A 16,836-nucleotide genomic window follows, 5' to 3' on the forward strand; every position below is an offset into this window, starting at 1 on the left:
GATGTAAAGAGTGAGAGTTGAGTGGGTTTCAAGAGTGAGAGCTCAGTTTGTATAAAGAGTGAGAGCTGAGTGGGTATAAAGAGTGAGAGCTGAGTGGGTATAAAGAGTGAGAGCTGAGTGGATTTAAAGAGTGAGAGCTGAGTAGATGTAAAGAGTGAGAGCTGAGTGGATGTAAAGAGTGAGAGCTGAGTGGGTATAAAGAGTGAGAGCTGAGTGGGTGTAAAGAGTGAGTGCTGAGTGGGTATAAAGAGTGACAGCTGAGTGGATATAAAGAGTGAGAGCTGAGTGGATATAAAGAGTGAGAGCTGAGTGGGTGTAAAGAGTGAGAGCTGAGTGGATGTAAAGAGTGAGAGCTGAGTGGGTATAAAGAGTGAGAGCTGAGTGGATATAAAGAGTGAGAGCTGGGTGGATGTAAAGAGTGAGAGCTGAGTGGATGTAAAGAGTGAGAGCTGAGTGGGTATAAAGAGTGAGAGCTGAGTGGATGTAAAAAGTGAGAGCTGAGTGGATGTAAAGAGTGAGAGCTGAGTGGATGTAAAGAGTGAGAGCTGAGTGGGTATAAAGAGTGAGAGCTGAGTGGGTGTAAAGAGTGAGAGCTGAGTGGGTATAAAGAGTGAGAGCTGAGTGGATGTAAAGAGTGAGAGCTGAGTGGGTATAAAGAGTGAGAGCTGAGTGGATGTAAAGAGTGAGAGCTGAGTGGGTATAAAGAGTGAGAGCTGAGTGGATGTAAAGAGTGAGAGCTGAGTGGGTATAAAGAGTGAGAGCTGAGTGGATGTAAAGAGTGAGAGCTGAGTGGGTATAAAGAGTGAGAGCTGAGTGGGTATAAAGAGTGAGAGCTGAGTGGATGTAAAGAGTGAGAGCTGAGTGGGTATAAAGAGTGAGAGCTGAGTGGATGTAAAGAGTGAGAGCTGAGTGGGTATAAAGAGTGAGAGCTGAGTGGGTGTAAAGAGTGAGAGTTGAGTGGGTATAAAGAGTGAGAGCTGAGTGGATGTAAAGAGTGAGAGCTGAGTGGATGTAAAGAGTGAGAGCTGAGTAGGTATAAAGAGTGAGAGCTGAGTGGGTGTAAAGAGTGAGAGCTGAGTGGTTATCAAGAGTGAGAGCTGATTGGATGTAAAGAATGAGAGCTGAGTGGGTATAAAGAGTGAGAGCTGAGTGGGTAGAAAGAGTGAGAGCTGAGTGGGTGTAAAGAGTGAGAGCTGAGTGGGTAGAAAGAGTGAGAGCTGAGTGGATGTAAAGAGTGAGAGCTGAGTGGATGTAAAGAGTGAGCGCTGAGTGGGTATAAAGAGTGAGAGCTGAGTGGATGTAAAGAGTGAGAGCTGAGTGGGTATAAAGAGTGAGAGCTGAGTGGGTGTAAAGAGTGAGAGCTGAGTGGGTATCAAGAGTGAGAGCTGAGTTTGTATAAAGAGTGAGAGCTGAGTGGATATAAAGAGTGAGAGCTGAGTGGGTATAAAGAGTGAGAGCTGAGTGGGTATAAAGAGTGAGAGCTGAGTGGGTATAAAGAGTGAGAGCTGAGTTTGTATAAAGAGTGAGAGCTGAGTGGATGTAAAGAGTGAGAGCTGAGTGGATGTAAAGAGTGAGAGCTGAGTGGGTATAAAGAGTGAGAGCTGAGTTTGTATAAAGAGTGAGAGCTGAGTGGATGTAAAGAGTGAGAGCTGAGTGGGTGTAAAGAGTGAGAGCTGAGTGGATGTAAAGAGTGAGAGCTGAGTGGGTATAAAGAGTGAGAGCTGAGTGGGTATAAAGAGTGAGAGCTGAGTGGGTGTAAAGAGTGAGAGCTGAGTGGGTGTAAAGAGTGAGAGCTGAGTGGGTGTAAAGAGTGAGAGCTGAGTGGATGTAAAGAGTGAGAGCTGAGTGGGTATAAAGAGTGAGAGCTGAGTGGGTATAAAGAGTGAGAGCTGAGTGGGTGTAAAGAGTGAGAGCTGAGTGGATATAAAGAGTGAGAGCTGAGTGGGTGTAAAGAGTGAGAGCTGATTGGATATAAAGAGTGAGAGCTGAGTGGGTGTAAAGAGTGAGAGCTGAGTGGGTATAAAGAGTGAGAGCTGAGTGGGTACAAAGAGGGATAGGTGAGTGAGTATAAATTGCTCGCCGAATCAGTCTGTTGGTTGAGAGCTCATTTTCAGACAGAAAAATGGAGTTGTGATGTCAAGGCAACTAGGTTACTGATTTGCTCCTTAGAGTCTGAGTCTTAAGAACTCTCTGGTAAAAAAAAAAATTAAACACATTAATTATACATAACAAGTAATATGTGAGCAGTTGGTGTGTCTATCATTTTTATGTAGAGTTTATTGCTACTCATGCGATGTACTAAGTATTAGTGTGGTTCATCAGTATTTGTTAGGTTTATTAATATTGCGAGTGTTTATTGATCGTGGTCAGGTTTAGTAGTATTGGTAAAGATTGCTACCTTCTCAAGGGCAATTGGGATTGGGCAATAAATGCTGGCCTCGCCAGCCACGCCCTCATTCCATGTACGAATGAAAACAAATTAGCAGGAGTAAGGTTTATTCGCTGTAACATGCTTGTTTACTGATAGATAGAGGAATGACAGGTCTGCTCCAATCTCTACAGTGTACAACCTGTGTTTTGTGGGATCTCCAGGACTATTTGTGCAGCAAGTGTCATCAGTTGAATCAGCTCGAAGTCCTGGTTTCGGAATTTAAGCAGCAGCTGGAGACACTGTGATGCATCTGTAAGATTGAGAGCTTCATGGATAGCATGTTATTTTAGATGAGGTGACCCCGCACCTTAAGAGTATACAAGGAGTGAGAGAATGGCTGATCACTAGACAGTCAAGTCGAAACAGGCAGGCAGTGCAGGAGTCCCCTGAGTGCATCCCAATCTGCAACCAGTTCTGAATACTGATGAGGGGGATGGTTCATCTGGGGAGTGCAGCCAGAGCCAAGCCACAGCACCACAGATGGTTCAGCTCCACAGGAGGGTACAGGTAAGACTAGAAGAGCAATATTTATAGGTGATTTGATAGGGGAATAGACAGGCAGCTCTGTGGCCGCAGGCATGAATCCAGGATGGTGTGTTGCCTCCCTGGTGCCAGGGGGCAAGGATGTAACTGAATGGCTGCAAAGCGCCCCAGGGGCAGGGGGGTGGTGAACAGCAAGCAGTTGTGGTCCACGTTCGATGTTTTTGCGACTGGGGGGCTGTTTCCAGTGGCAACAAAAAAACAAAGAACAAAGATGATTACAGCACAGGAACAGGCCCTTCGGCCCTCCAAGCCTGCGCCGATCCAGATCCTCTCTCTAAACATTCTGCATTCTGCAAGGCTCAGTACTGGGTCCCCTGCTTTTTGTAGTGTAACTTGTGTGAGGTGATGCATTTGGGGAGGTCAAACAAGGCATAGGAATGCACTATTAATGGGAAAATACTGAGAAGTGTAGAAGAAGTGAGGGACCTTGGAGTGAATGTCCACAGATCCCTGAAGGTAGCAGGACAGATCGATAAGGTGGTTAAGAAGGCAAATGGAATCCTTTCCTTTATTAGCCGAGGTATAGAATACAAGAGTAGGGAGGTAATGCTGGAACTGTATAAATCATTGGTTAGGCCACAACTTGAGTCCTGTGTGCAGTTCTGGTCACCTCACTACAGAAAGTTCTTGGATAATTGGACTGCATTCTGGGGAAGATGGGACCTGTTCAAACAGGACGGGCTGCATCTGAACCAGAGGGGCACCAATATCCTGGGAGGGAGGTTTGCTAGTACTGTTCGGGAGGGTTTAAACTAGTTTGGGAGGGGGATGGGAACCGGACTTGTAATCCAGGGACCAGTGGGTCCACTCAGAAAGACAAAGAGTGTAGTGAGGTATTGGGGAAGGTAGCACTGTCACAGAGGACAGATGGGCACGGAGAAGGGTTAAAGTGCGTATACTTCAACGCAAGAAGCATCAGGAATAAGGTGAGTGAATTGAAGGCGTGGATGGGCACTTGGGACTACGATGTTGTGGCCATCACTGAAACATGGATAGGTGAGGGGGAGGAATGGTTTTTGGAGGTACCTGGTTATAGATGTTTTCATAAGATTAGGAATGGTGGTAAAAGAGGTGGGGGGGTGGCATTGTTAGTTAGAAATAGTGTAACAACTGCTGAAAGAATTTTCGAGGAGGATCTGCCGACTGAGGCACTGTGGGTTGAGGTCAGGAACAGGAAAGGAGCAGTCACCTTGATGGGAGTTTTCTATAGGCCCCCCAATAGCAGCAGGGAGGTGGAAGAGCAGATTGGGAAACAGATTTTGGAAAGGAGCAGAAGTCACAGGGTAGTAATTATGGGGGATTTCAACTTCCCAAATATTGATTGGCAACTCTTTAGATCGAATAGTTTGGATGGGGTAGTGTTTGTGCAGTATGTCCAGGAAGCTTTTCTGACTCAGTATGTAGACTGCCCGACCAGAGGGGAGGCAATATTGGATTTGGTACTAGGTAATGAACCAGGGCAAGTGATAGAGCTGTTGGTGGGCGAGCACTTTGGAGATAGTGATCACAATTCTGTAGCATTCACTGTGGTAATGGAGAGGGATAGGTATGTGCAACAGGGCAAGGTTTACAATTGGGGGAAGGGTAGATATGATGCTGTCAGGCAGGAACTGAGGAGCATAAGTTGGGAGCATATGCTGGCAGGGAAGGGCACGGTCGAAATGTGGAACTTTTTCAAGGAGCAGATAGTAGGGGCCATTGATAAGCATGTCCCTGTCAGACAGGGAAGGGATGGTCATGTGAGGGAACCGTGGTTGACAAGAGAGGTTGAGAGTCTTGTTAGGAAGAAGAAGGATGCGTATATAAAGTTGAGGAAAAAGGGCACAGGCATAGCTCTGGAGGGATACAAGATGGCCAGGAAGGATCTGAAGAAAGGGATTAGGAGAGCTAAGAGAGGGCATGAAAAATGCTTGGCGGGTAGGATAAAAGAAAACCCCAAGGCCTTTTACGCGTATGTCAGAAATATGAGGATGACTAGGGGGACCATAGGTCCGGTCAAGGACAATAGCGGGAGACTGTGTGTTGAGCCGGAAGAGATAAGTGAGGTTTTGAATGAGTACTTCTCTTCGGTATTTACGAATGAGAAGGGGTGTATTACTGAAGAGGACGGTGGGAAGCAGACTGGTAAGCTCGAGGAAGTGCTCGTTAGGAGGGAAGATGTGTTGGGGTTTTTGAATAACTTGAAGATAGACAAGTCTCCCGGGCCTGACGGGGTATATCCAAGGATGTTATGGGAAGCAAGGGATGAAATTGCAGAGCCGCTGGCAATGATCTTTTCATCTTCTCTGCTGACGGGGGTGGTACCAGGTGATTGGAGGGTGGCAAATGTTGTGCCCCTGTTCAAGAAAGGGAATAGGAACAACCCTGGGAATTACAGGCCAGTTAGTCTTACTTCGGTGGTAGGCAAGTTGATGGAAAAGGTGCTGAGGGATAGGATTTCTGAGCATCTGGAAAGACACTGCTTGATTCGGGACAGTCAGCACGGTTTTGTGAGGGGTAGGTCTTGCCTCACAAGCCTGATTGAATTCTTTGAGCAGGTGACCAAGCAAGTGGATGAGGGTAAACCAGTGGATGTGGTGTACATGGATTTTAGTAAGGCATTTGATAAGGTCCCCCATGGTAGACTTATGGAGAAAGTCAGGAGGCATGGGATAGTGGGGAATGTGGCCAGTTGGATTAAGAATTGGCTAACTGATAGAAGGCAGAGAGTGGTCTTAGATGGTAAATACTCAGCCTGGAGCCCAGTTACCAGTGGCGTGCCGCAGGGATCAGTTCTGGGTCCTCTCCTGTTTGTGATTTTTATTAACGACTTGGATGAGGAAGTCGAAGGGTGGGTCAGTAAATTTGCAGATGATACAAAGGTTGGTGGAGTTGTGGATACCGAGGAGGGCTATTGTCGTCTGCAAAGGGACTTGGATAGGTTGCAGTGCTGGGCTGAAAAGTGGCAGATGGAGTTTAACCCTGAAAAGTGTGAGGTCGTCCATTTTGGAAGGACAAACATGAATGCAAAATACTGGGTTAACGGTAGGGTTCTTGGGCATGTGGAGGAGCAGAGAGACCTTGGGGTCTATGTGCATAGATCATTGAAAGTTGCAACTCAAGTGGATAGGGCTGTGAAGAAGGCATATGGGGTGTTAGCGTTCATTAGCAGAGGGATTGAATTTAAGAGCCGTGAGGTGATGATGCAGCTGTACAGGACCTTGGTAAGGCCTCATTTGGAGTACTGTGTGCAGTTCTGGTCGCCTCATTTTAGGAAGGATGTGGAAGCCTTGGAGAGGGTGCAGAGGAGATTTACCAGGATGTTGCCTGGAATGGAGAATAAGTCTTACGAGGAAAGGCTGAACATTCTAGGCCTCTTCTCATTAGAAAGGAGAAGGATGAGGGGTGACATGATAGAGGTTTATAAGATGATCAGGGGAATAGATAGGGTAGACAGTCAGAAACTTTTTCCCCGGGTGGAGCAAAGCGTTACAAGGGGTCATAAATTTAAGGTGAAGGGTGGGAGATATAAGGGGGATGTCAGGGGAAGGTTCTTTACCCAGAGAGTGGTCGAGGCATGGAATGCCTTGCCCGGGGAAGTTGTTGAGTCAGAAACTTTAGGGACTTTCAAAAGGCTTTTGGATAGGTATATGGATAAAGGAGAATGATGGGGTATAGATTAAATTGTCCTTGACAGAGGACAAAGGATCGGCACAACATTGTGGGCCGAAGGGCCTGTTCTGTGCTGTATGTTCTATGTTCTATGTTCTATGTAATTGCACTAGAGAGGGTACAGAGGTGATTTATGAGGATGTTTCCAGGACTGGAAAAATGCAGCTATGAGGAAAGATTGGATAGACTGGGGTTGTTCTCCTTGGAACAGAGAAGGCTGAGGGGAGATCTGATTGAAATGTACAAAATTTTGGAGGGCCTGGATAGAGTGGAGGTGAAGGGTCTATTCACCAAGCAGAGAGGTCAGTGACGAGGGGGCATAGATTTAAAGTGATAGAAAAATTAGAGGGGAGATGAGGAAAACCTTTTTCACCCCAAGGGTGGTGGGGTTCTGGAATTCATTGCCTGAAAGGATAGTAGAGGCAGAAACCATCAACTTATTCAAAAGGAGTCTGGATATGTACCTCAGGGCTACGGACCAAATGCTGGAAGGTGGGAATAGAATAGGAGGATCATTTTTCGCCTAGCAGAGACACGATGGGCCAAGTCATAGAGTCATAGAGAGATACAGCACTGAAACAGGCCCTTCGGCCCACTGAGTCTGTGCCGACCAACAACCACCCATTTATACTAATCCTACATTAATCCCATATTCCCTACCAGATCCCCACCATTCTCCTACCACCTACCTACACTCGGGGCAATTTACAATGGCCAATTTACCTATCAACCTGCAAGTCTTTGGCTTTGGGAGGAAACCGGAGCACCCGGCGGAAACTCACGCGGTCACAGGGAGAACTTGCAAACTCCTCACAGGCAGTACCCAGAATTGAAGTGGCCTCTTTCTGTGCCTTAAACCTTCGATGATCCTATGAACGATATAGGTAGGAAGGGAGATGTAGTCCTGCAGTCAGCATTTAGGGTGCTAGGTAGGAAATTAGCAAGTAGGACCTCAAAAGTAGTAATCTCCAGATTACTCCCAGTACCATGTATAAGTGAGTATACAAATAATAGGATGAAGTGTGCCTGGAAAGATGGTGCAGAAGGCAGGGACTTTAGATTCTTGGGACATTGGGACTGGCTCTAGGGGAGATGGGATGTGTTCAGGCCGGATGTGTTGCAACTAATAAAAGACAGGATTGAGTTGCTTGCAGGGTGATTTGCCAGTGCTAACTTGGCAGAGATCTGGGAACCAGGAGGAAACATCAAAGGAATACCAAGGCACACAGAATACTGGAAGAGACAGATAGCATGAGAGTAGGGAATAATGAGTTATTAGGTGGTATCAGAATAAGGGAATAAATTCAAACTCAGGGTTCATGTGCAGATATGTGAATGCATGGTGTTATGGCCTCGTGGTACAATGTGGGTGGTTCCCACTGTTTAGCTCCCCAGCTGACTGCAGCAAGTGTATATATCATTACTAGACTGTAACCTCTTAGTGGTTTATTTTTCAAATAAACAGATAGCAACAGGTTTTCTTATAGGATTAAAAATAGAAAAATCAATTATTTATTGATCAATGCGCCTTATCCCAAAATTGTTGCAACAGCGTTCACTCACACATTCATTTGTACACACACACAGAGAGGAAGAGACGGATAGAGAGGGAGAAAAAGGGCAGTGAAGTTTACTTGGGGGGGTGAGGGGGAGGTCACGATAAACCTGGTGAATTCTCTTGACAATCAGGTTCTCGATGTGTGCAGCCCTGAGATGATTGTAGATGTCTCTCTTGATTAAAGGTTCAATTGAAGATGGTGGAACACTTCTAGTTCACTGCTGTCTAATGGAGATGTAGGATTCTACAGCAGTACATGCCTTCTGGCTTGCTGAAACACAAGCTGCTGGATGTTGCTTCTCTCTCTCAGTGGCTCTCTCTTTATTTTAAGGTAAAGCTGTGTTGCATCTCACCTCCTGGTAGGAGACTGCTTCCCCATGGTAATTGTACAATGGCCCAGGACGTGGCTACGTCACATCTTCTTTGTTTCAGAAGAAGACATTCAATTCTGGAACGTTTTTATGATGGGATGCAATTGACACCTCTTAGCTTTGAAGATTTGTCCTTTGTCTTTGTCAGACAGTTTGAATACACAAAGGCCGATCCCTTTTTCTTCAGCAGCCTTGTTGGACCACTGTTCACCTTGTTAAACTAAAGGTTCATTTTTAAAAGACAAATTCAGTTTTTCATAAGCTTTCAGAGTCAGTCCATTAATTTGTATCATCGCACTACTGGTGTGAGTAGTGGTTAATACGATTAGTGAGATACAGGTCCAGATTGACATGAGAAAATATGATATTTTGGCTATAACAGAGATCTGGCTGAAAGAAGGGCAGAAATGGGTGTTAAATATTCCTGGATACAAGATGTTCAGGAAAGATATTATAGGAATGTTGTGATTGCATTGGAGGGGGTGCAGAGACGATTCAACAGGATGTTGCCTGGGATGGAACATTTAAGCTATGAAGAGAGGTTGGATAGGCTTGGATTGTTTTCGCTGGAGCAGAGAAGACTGGGGGGTGACCTGATCGAGGTGTACAAGATTATGAGGGGCATGGACAGGGTGGATAGGGAGCAGCTGTTCCCCTTAGTTGAAGGGTCAGTTACGAGGGGTCACAAGTTTAAGGTGAGGGGCGGAAGGTTTAAGGGGGATTTGAGGAAGAACTTTTTTACCCAGAGGGTGGTGACGGTCTGGAATGCCCTGCCTGGGAGGGTGGTAGAGGCGGGTTGCCTCACATCCTTTAAAAAGTACCTGGATGAGCACTTGGCACGTCATAACATTCAAGGCTATGGGCCAAGTGCTGGCAAATGGGATTAGGTAGATAGGTCAGGTGTTTTTAATGCATCGGTGCAGACTCGATGGGCCGAAGGGCCTCTTCTGCACTGTATTATTCTGTGATTCTGAAAGAGGGGTCGCGGTGATTAAGATGAGCATTGCAGTGCTGGAGAGAGAGGATATCCCAGAGGGGTCAAGGATGGAATCCATTTAGCTAGAACTAAGCAGTAAAAAAGGTGAAACCACATTGTTTTGTGTAATTCTATAGGACATCAATTAGTAGAGAGATACAAATATGCAAGGAAATTACAGAAAGGTGCAAGAATTATAGAGCAATTATAATGAGGGACTTTAATTATCCGAATACAGACTGGGATAGTTGTATTATAAGGGGCAGGGAGGGGCAAGAGTTCCTAGAATGTGTTCAGGAAAATTTTCTACAACAGTATGTTTGAAGTCCAACGAGAGGGGAGGCACTGCTGCACCTGGTTCTTGAGAATGAGGTGGGCCAAGTGGATCAAATATGAATAGGAGACCAATAAGGGGACAGTGATTATTGTACCAAAGGTACCAAGGTTGACCATGGAGAAGGAAAAAGAATAATTTAGACTAAGAATAATTAAACAGGGGAAAGCCAGCCTCAATGGCGTAAGAATGGATCTGGGCCGGAAAAATAGAAACCAAAGGTTAGCAGGAAAAGCAGTAGCGGAACCTTCATAGAGGAAAGGTAGAGCCAACAAATTCAGAGCTCCCTCGATGACAAGAGAGATAGAGATTAAGATGAAGAAGTAAACGTGTGCTTATGACAGGTGGATAATACAATGGAGAACCAGGCTGAATATAGAAGGTTCAGATAGAAGGTGAAAAAGCAAATATGCAAAGAGAGAATATACGAACATACGAATTAGGAGCAGAAATCGGCCATTCGGCCGCTCTAGCCCGCTCCGCCATTCAATAAAATCATGGCTGACCTGTTTGTGTCTCGAATTCCACATTCCCATCTACCCCCAATAATCTTTGATTCCCTTGCCTAACAAGAATCTATCTACCTCCACCTTAAAAATATTCAATGACCCCGCCTCCACCACCTTCTGAGGCAGAGAGTTCCAAAGTCGCACAACCCTCTGAGAGAAAACATTTCTCCTCATCTCTGTCCTCAAAGGGCAACCACTAATTTTAAAACAGTGCCCCCTAGTTCTGGACTCACCCACAAGAGGAAACATCCTTTCCACATCCACCTTGTCAAGACCGTTCAGGATCTTACAAACTTCAATCAAGTGTCCCCTCACTCTTCTAAACTCCAGTGAAACAAGCCCAGTCTGTCCAACCTTTCCTCATAAATAATCCTCAGTGTGCTAAGAATTCCACTGACATCCAATTGAAGATTGAATAATCGTTTGGTAGTACAGTTAGTTCTACCAACTTGTCTATGTCCTTCAGAAGTTCTACACGATGCTCCTCACAGTTTTCAATGCTTCCAAGTTTTGTATCATCCGCAAACTCTGAAATTGAGCCCTGTACACCAAGGTCTAGGTCATTATATATATCCGGAAAATCAAGGATCCCAACACTGATCCCTGGGGAACTTCACTACAATCTTTCTTTCAGTCTGAAAAGCATCCATTAACCACTACTTTTTGTTTCCTCTCACTCAGCCAATTCTGTATCCATGTTGCTACCTTCCCTTTTATTTCATGAGCTATAACTTTGCTCATAAGTCTGTTTTATGGCACGGTATCAAATACCTGTTGAATGTTCACGCACACCATATTTCCTTTTTATCCGTTCATGGGATGTGGGCGTCGCTGGCCAGGCCAGCATTTATTACCCATCCCGAATTGCCCTTGAGAAGGTGGTGGTAAGCTGCCTTCTTGAACAGCTGCAGTGCATGTGTGGTAGGTACACCCACAGTTAAAGGCCTGCTCAGGTATGCAATTCAAACCCGACCCGGGCCCAAAAGAACCACATCCAACCCGAACCCGACCCGGATCGAGTCCTTTGATTTTTTCCTACGCCCGACCTACCCGACCCGACCCGACTACCGGAATGAAGTTGATTATATCAAAGAGGTTGTGCTCTACCTTGGATGGAATCACTCACTGCAGACCAGTGAGGAGTCCGGATGCACTTTTCCTGCCTTGACGTCTGGCTGTTCAAATTTTGAAGCTTTTCCCTCCCTGAGCAAAAGGCAGCGCTGTGTCCGATCCGGCCCGACCTGACCCGAGCCCGAATGATGGTCCCGGAAGAGAGACCCGAGCCGAGCCCGAATACTGGACCCGGAAGAGAGACCCGACCCGACCTGAACCCAACACATGTCGTCTGGTCTGGTCAGGTTTGGGTCGGGTAGCTGTGTTCTACCCACATTGCTGTTAGGAAGGGAGTTCAATTGCATTGAACTGCATTCTTCAACATCATTGCCCTCATCAACCCTCTCTGTTACCTCCTCAAAAAACTCCAGCAAGTTACTTAACCATGATTTTCCCTTCAGAAATCCATGCTGGCTTTCTTTAATTAAACTGCATTTGTCCATATGACTATTAATTTTGTCCCAAATTATTTTTTCGAGAAGTTTCCCCCCTATCGACGTTAAACTGACTGGCCTGTAATTGCTGGGCTTGTCTTTACTTACACCCTTTTTTGAGAATATTTGCAATTCTCCAGACCTCTGCCACCACCCCGAGTCTTTCTTATCAATTTTAAACCCTTCTGCTGTCTGAATTACCTCTCCTTTCAGCATTGCCTGGGTTGTAATCTTCTGTGACACGTTGTGTAGCTGCTCCATTTCCATTTCTACTCAATGGTAATCCCCAGGATGTTGATTCTGGGGGACTCAGTGATGGTAATGCCGTTTAATGTCAAGGGGTGATGCTTAGATTCTCTCTTGCAGGAGGATGTCATTGCCTGGTACCTGTGTGGTACGAATGTTACTTGCCACTTATCAGTCCAAGCCTGACTGTTGCCCAGCTCTCGCTGCATATGGAAAGATACTGCTTCAACATCTGAGGAATTGCAATTGGTATTCAACATCATCCAATCATCATAAAGCAGCCTCACTTCTGACTTTATGATGGAGGGAAGTCATTGATGAAGCAGCTGTGAATAGTTGGGCCTAGGACACTACCTGAGGAACTCCTGCAGTGATGCCCTGGGACTGAGATGATTGACCTCCAACAACCATCTTCCTTTGTGCTAGGTATAGCTCCAACCCGTGGAGAGCTTTACCACTGATTGCTATCGACTTCAATTTGCCCAGGATTCCTTGAGGCCACACTTGGCCAATTGCTGCCTTGATGTCAAGGGCAGTCACTCTCAACTCACCATTTGAGTTCAGCTCTTTTGTCCATGTTTGGACCAAGGCTGTAATGAGGTCATGACCCAAGTGGTACTGGCGGAACCCAAACTACACCTGAGAGGTGTACAAGATTATAGCAGGCTTATATAAGTTAGACAAGAGAAAACTGTTCCCATTAACCAATGGTACAAAGATTAGGGAACACAGGTTGAATATTTTGGGCAAGAGATGCAGGGGGAATATGAGGAAGAACTTTTTTACGCAGCGAGTGGTAATGACCTGGAACTTTCTGCCCATGTGTGTGGTGGAAATGCAGACAATAAATGATTTCAAAAGTAAATTGAATGGGCATTTAAAGTAAAAAAAATTGCAGGGCTATGGGAATCGGGTGAGGGAGTGGGACTGTTTGGATTGCTCTGAAGAGAGCCAGCATGACCTTAATGGGCTGAATGGCCTCCTTCAATGCCGTAAATGACTCTATGACAGTTGGCAACCCTGATGGAGAGCCAGATTCCACAGATGCATGCAGACCTGTACACTATTGTCTTGGCCATGAGCTCAACTCAGCAGTGACAAGGTGACAGAAGCACAAGGTGTCTGTAGTCTTCTCCAGGTCCTTGTTCTTCTTTGGTCAGCAGGGAGTTTCAAGTGAGCCTTGAAAACGAGGTGAAGAGGCCGCCGTCCACACCTGGGGCTCCCCTCAGGATGCTCTGAGTGTGGACAATGGTTCCTCAGCCTCTCTGTCAGTTAGCCCAGCGCTGGTGGTTGCAATGACTGAGTAGAGTCCTGCAGCTATGCAGCAACTCCTCATGCAGCTGAGGCTCTCCAGGCCTTATGCATCCAGTGGATGTCCGCCCAAGTCATCCCAAGCCAAGGGTCAGCTTGATCTGCAGCCTGCCTCCTCCCAGCTGCTAGCGCAGTGGTTACACCTCGTAGAAGCACTAGTAAAGCACTTCACAGAGGTGCAGAACGTGTGGTGAAGCTGGGTGCTAGGCAATGAATTGAGATAGGAAGGAGGGTGACTGGCAGAATTCAGTGAGGTGAGTCTTTAATGAGTTCATTTTGAGAGGCCATCATGATGGCAGGATGCGGGTATGTATGAGATTGTCTCTTGCCTCCCTTCCATGTCTCTCAATATGCCTGGCCTCCAGTGCAAGGGGTTCAATATCCAGCGGTACCTGCTCAGTAGTCTCCTCCAGATCCTCTTCGTCAGTAGAGGACAGGCGATCAGTCATGTCGGCACAGTGGCGCAGTGGTTAGCACCGCAGCCTCACAGCTCCAGCGACCTGGGTTTGATTCTGGGTACTGCCTGTGTGGAGTTTGCAAGTTCTCCCTGTGTCTGCGTGGGTTTCCTCCGGGTGCTCCGGTTTCCTCCCACCTCCAAAAGACTTGCAGGTTGATAGGTAAATTGGCCATTGTAAATTGCCCCTAGTGTAGGTAGGTGGTAGGAGAATAGTGGGGATGTGGTAGAGAATATGGGGTTAGTGTAGGGTTAGTATAAATGGGTGGTTGTTGGTCGGCACAGACTCGGTGGGCCGAAGGGCCTGTTTCAGTGCTGTATCTCTAAATAAAAAATAAATAAATAAAATGTCCTCTTCAGGCAAGGCCTCCCCCTCTGCAGTGCTAGATTGTACAGAGCACAGCAGACCACCATGATACGCAAGACCCTCGCTAGGGAATACTGCAGGGCTCCACTGGATCGATCCAGGCACCGGAATCTCATCTTCAGCTGCCTGCTCAATGGTCACTCTAGTGGAGCTGTGGAAAATGTTGTAACTCTCCTCTGCTGCTGTATGAGGGTTTCTTGAAGGCTTCAGTAGCCAAGTCTTTAATGGGTAGACATTGATCCATCTTTGAAGGCAAGTGGTTATGCCTGAAAAGCTGTGGCATCTGTTATGTCGAAGTATGTAGGTGTCGTGGCTGCTTCACACTTTGCCCCTTGGGGAATCTAATGATGCTTCTGAAGTGAAAGGTTCCCTCCGCCTGACTGTCATCGTTCGTCCGGTAACGTCCATCGTCGCCATCCATCTTGAACAAGGCATTGGTCACTTCCTTGATGCAGTGGTGGGTTGCTGCTGGGAGACTGCTCACATGTTCCCGGTGGACCCTGGAAAAAGCCAGGTTCGTAAAAGTTGAGTGCCATGGTGATTTTCAGGGCCACTGGCATTGGGTGTCCACTGAAACGCATTGGTCGCAACTCGTCCTCCAGCATAGCAAAAAGTCAGTGACGGACTCCCTGGAGAGCCGCAGTCATCGCTGACACTGACACTTGGACATTTGGAGTTAGCTGAGGTGAGTCCAGTACATTTTCTGACACAGGTGGGCCCTTCTCAGCACGGCTGGCTGCTTCTGTTCTGTTTGAGCTTCATAGACGGGTGGAGCTGCATCCTGGCCCTCCCTCCATCTGGTCCACTGCTGTGCGGCATGGGGATCCACAAAGTCAGGATGACTGAGACCCATGTCAGCTGTTCAGTGGCCCTCCAAAGTGTTGTCCTTGTAGAGACAAAATTGCCTTGGCACCTTTCTCTTTGCAACTAATTCTAATTCTAATTCTAACTCCCCACAGAAAACATGCTAATGTCCCTCAGTGCCCACCTTTTCACAGAGCCCAGAACCCAAGATATAGCCCACCAGACTCTGGCATCCAAGAAACATCCCACTGGGCCCTGTGACCTGGGATATATCCCACCTGACCCTGCCACCCGAGATACAGCCCACCAGGCCCTGTTACCCGAGATATAGCCCACTGGGCCCTGTTACCTGAGATATAGCCCACCAGGCCCTGTTACCTGAGATATAGCCCACTGGGCCCTGCCACCTGAGATACAGCCCACCTGACCCTGCCACCTGAGATACAGCCCACCTGACCCTGCCACCTGAGATATAGCCCGCCTGACCCTGCCACCTGAGATACAGCCCACCTAACCCTGTGACCCGGGATATAGCCCACCTGACCCTGCCACCTGAGATATAGCCCACCTGACCCTTCCACCTGAGGTATAGCCCACCTGACCCTGTGACCTGAGATATAGCCCACCTGACACTGCCACCTGAGATATAGACCACCTGACCCTGTGACCTGAGATATAGCCCGCCTGACCCTGCCACCTGAGATACAGCCCACCTAACCCTGTGACCCGGGATATAGCCCACCTGACCCTGCCACCTGAGATATAGCCCACCTGACCCTGCCACCTGAGATAAAGCCCACCTGACCCTTCCACCTGAGGTATAGCCCACCTGACCCTGTGACCTGAGATATAGCCCACCTGACACTGCCACCTGAGATACAGCCCACCTAACCCTGTGACCCGGGATATAGCCCACCTGACACTGCCACCTGAGATATAGACCACCTGACCCTGCCACCTGAGATATAGACCACCTGACCCTGCCACCTGAGATATAGCCCACCTGACCCTTCCACCTGAGATATAGCCCACCTGACCCTACCACCCGAGATATAGTCCACCTGACCCTGTGACCCAAGATATAGCCCATCTGACCCTGTGACCTGAGACATAGTCCACCTGACCCTGCTTGCCTTCATCGGCTGAGGCATTGAGTACAAGAGTTGGGACGTCATGTTACAGTTGTACATAACGTTGGTTAGGTCGCATTTGGAGTACTGTGTGCAGTTCTGGTCGCCGCACTACAGGAAAGATGTGATTAAGCTAGAGAGGGTGCAGAAAAGATTCACAAGGATGTTGCCTGGTTTGGAGGGCTTGAGTTATAAAGAGAGATTGGATAGGCTGGGTCTGTTTTCCCTGGAGCGAAGGATGCTGAGAGGGGACATGATAGAGGTATATAAAATTATGAGAGGCATAGATAGGGTAGATAGCCAGTGTCTGTTTCCCATGGTAGGGGTGACTAAAACTAGAGGGCATAGATTTAAGGTGAGAGGGAGGAGGTTTAAAGGGGATCAAAGGGGTAAATCTTTCACACAAAGAATAGTGGATATCTGGAATGAGCTGCCTGAGGAGGTGGTGGAGGCAGGAACAGTAGCGACATTTAAGAGGCATCTGGACAGGTACTTGAATGAGCAAGGCATAGAGGGATATGGAATTAATACAGGCAGGTGGGATTAGTATAGATAGGCATTATGGTCGGCATGGACATGATGGGCTGAAGGGCCTGTTTCTCTG

General features: G+C 47.2%; 1 protein-coding gene across 1 annotated transcript in view; it reads right to left on the reverse strand.

The window, feature by feature from the left end:
- Positions 1 to 16,836, reverse strand: part of LOC137377644 (disintegrin and metalloproteinase domain-containing protein 12-like) — a 369,827-nt gene that overhangs the window by 26,852 nt on the left and 326,139 nt on the right. The window lies entirely within an intron of this gene.

Source organism: Heterodontus francisci, chromosome 1 (assembly GCF_036365525.1).
Source record: "Heterodontus francisci isolate sHetFra1 chromosome 1, sHetFra1.hap1, whole genome shotgun sequence".
Taxonomy (NCBI): domain Eukaryota; kingdom Metazoa; phylum Chordata; class Chondrichthyes; order Heterodontiformes; family Heterodontidae; genus Heterodontus; species Heterodontus francisci.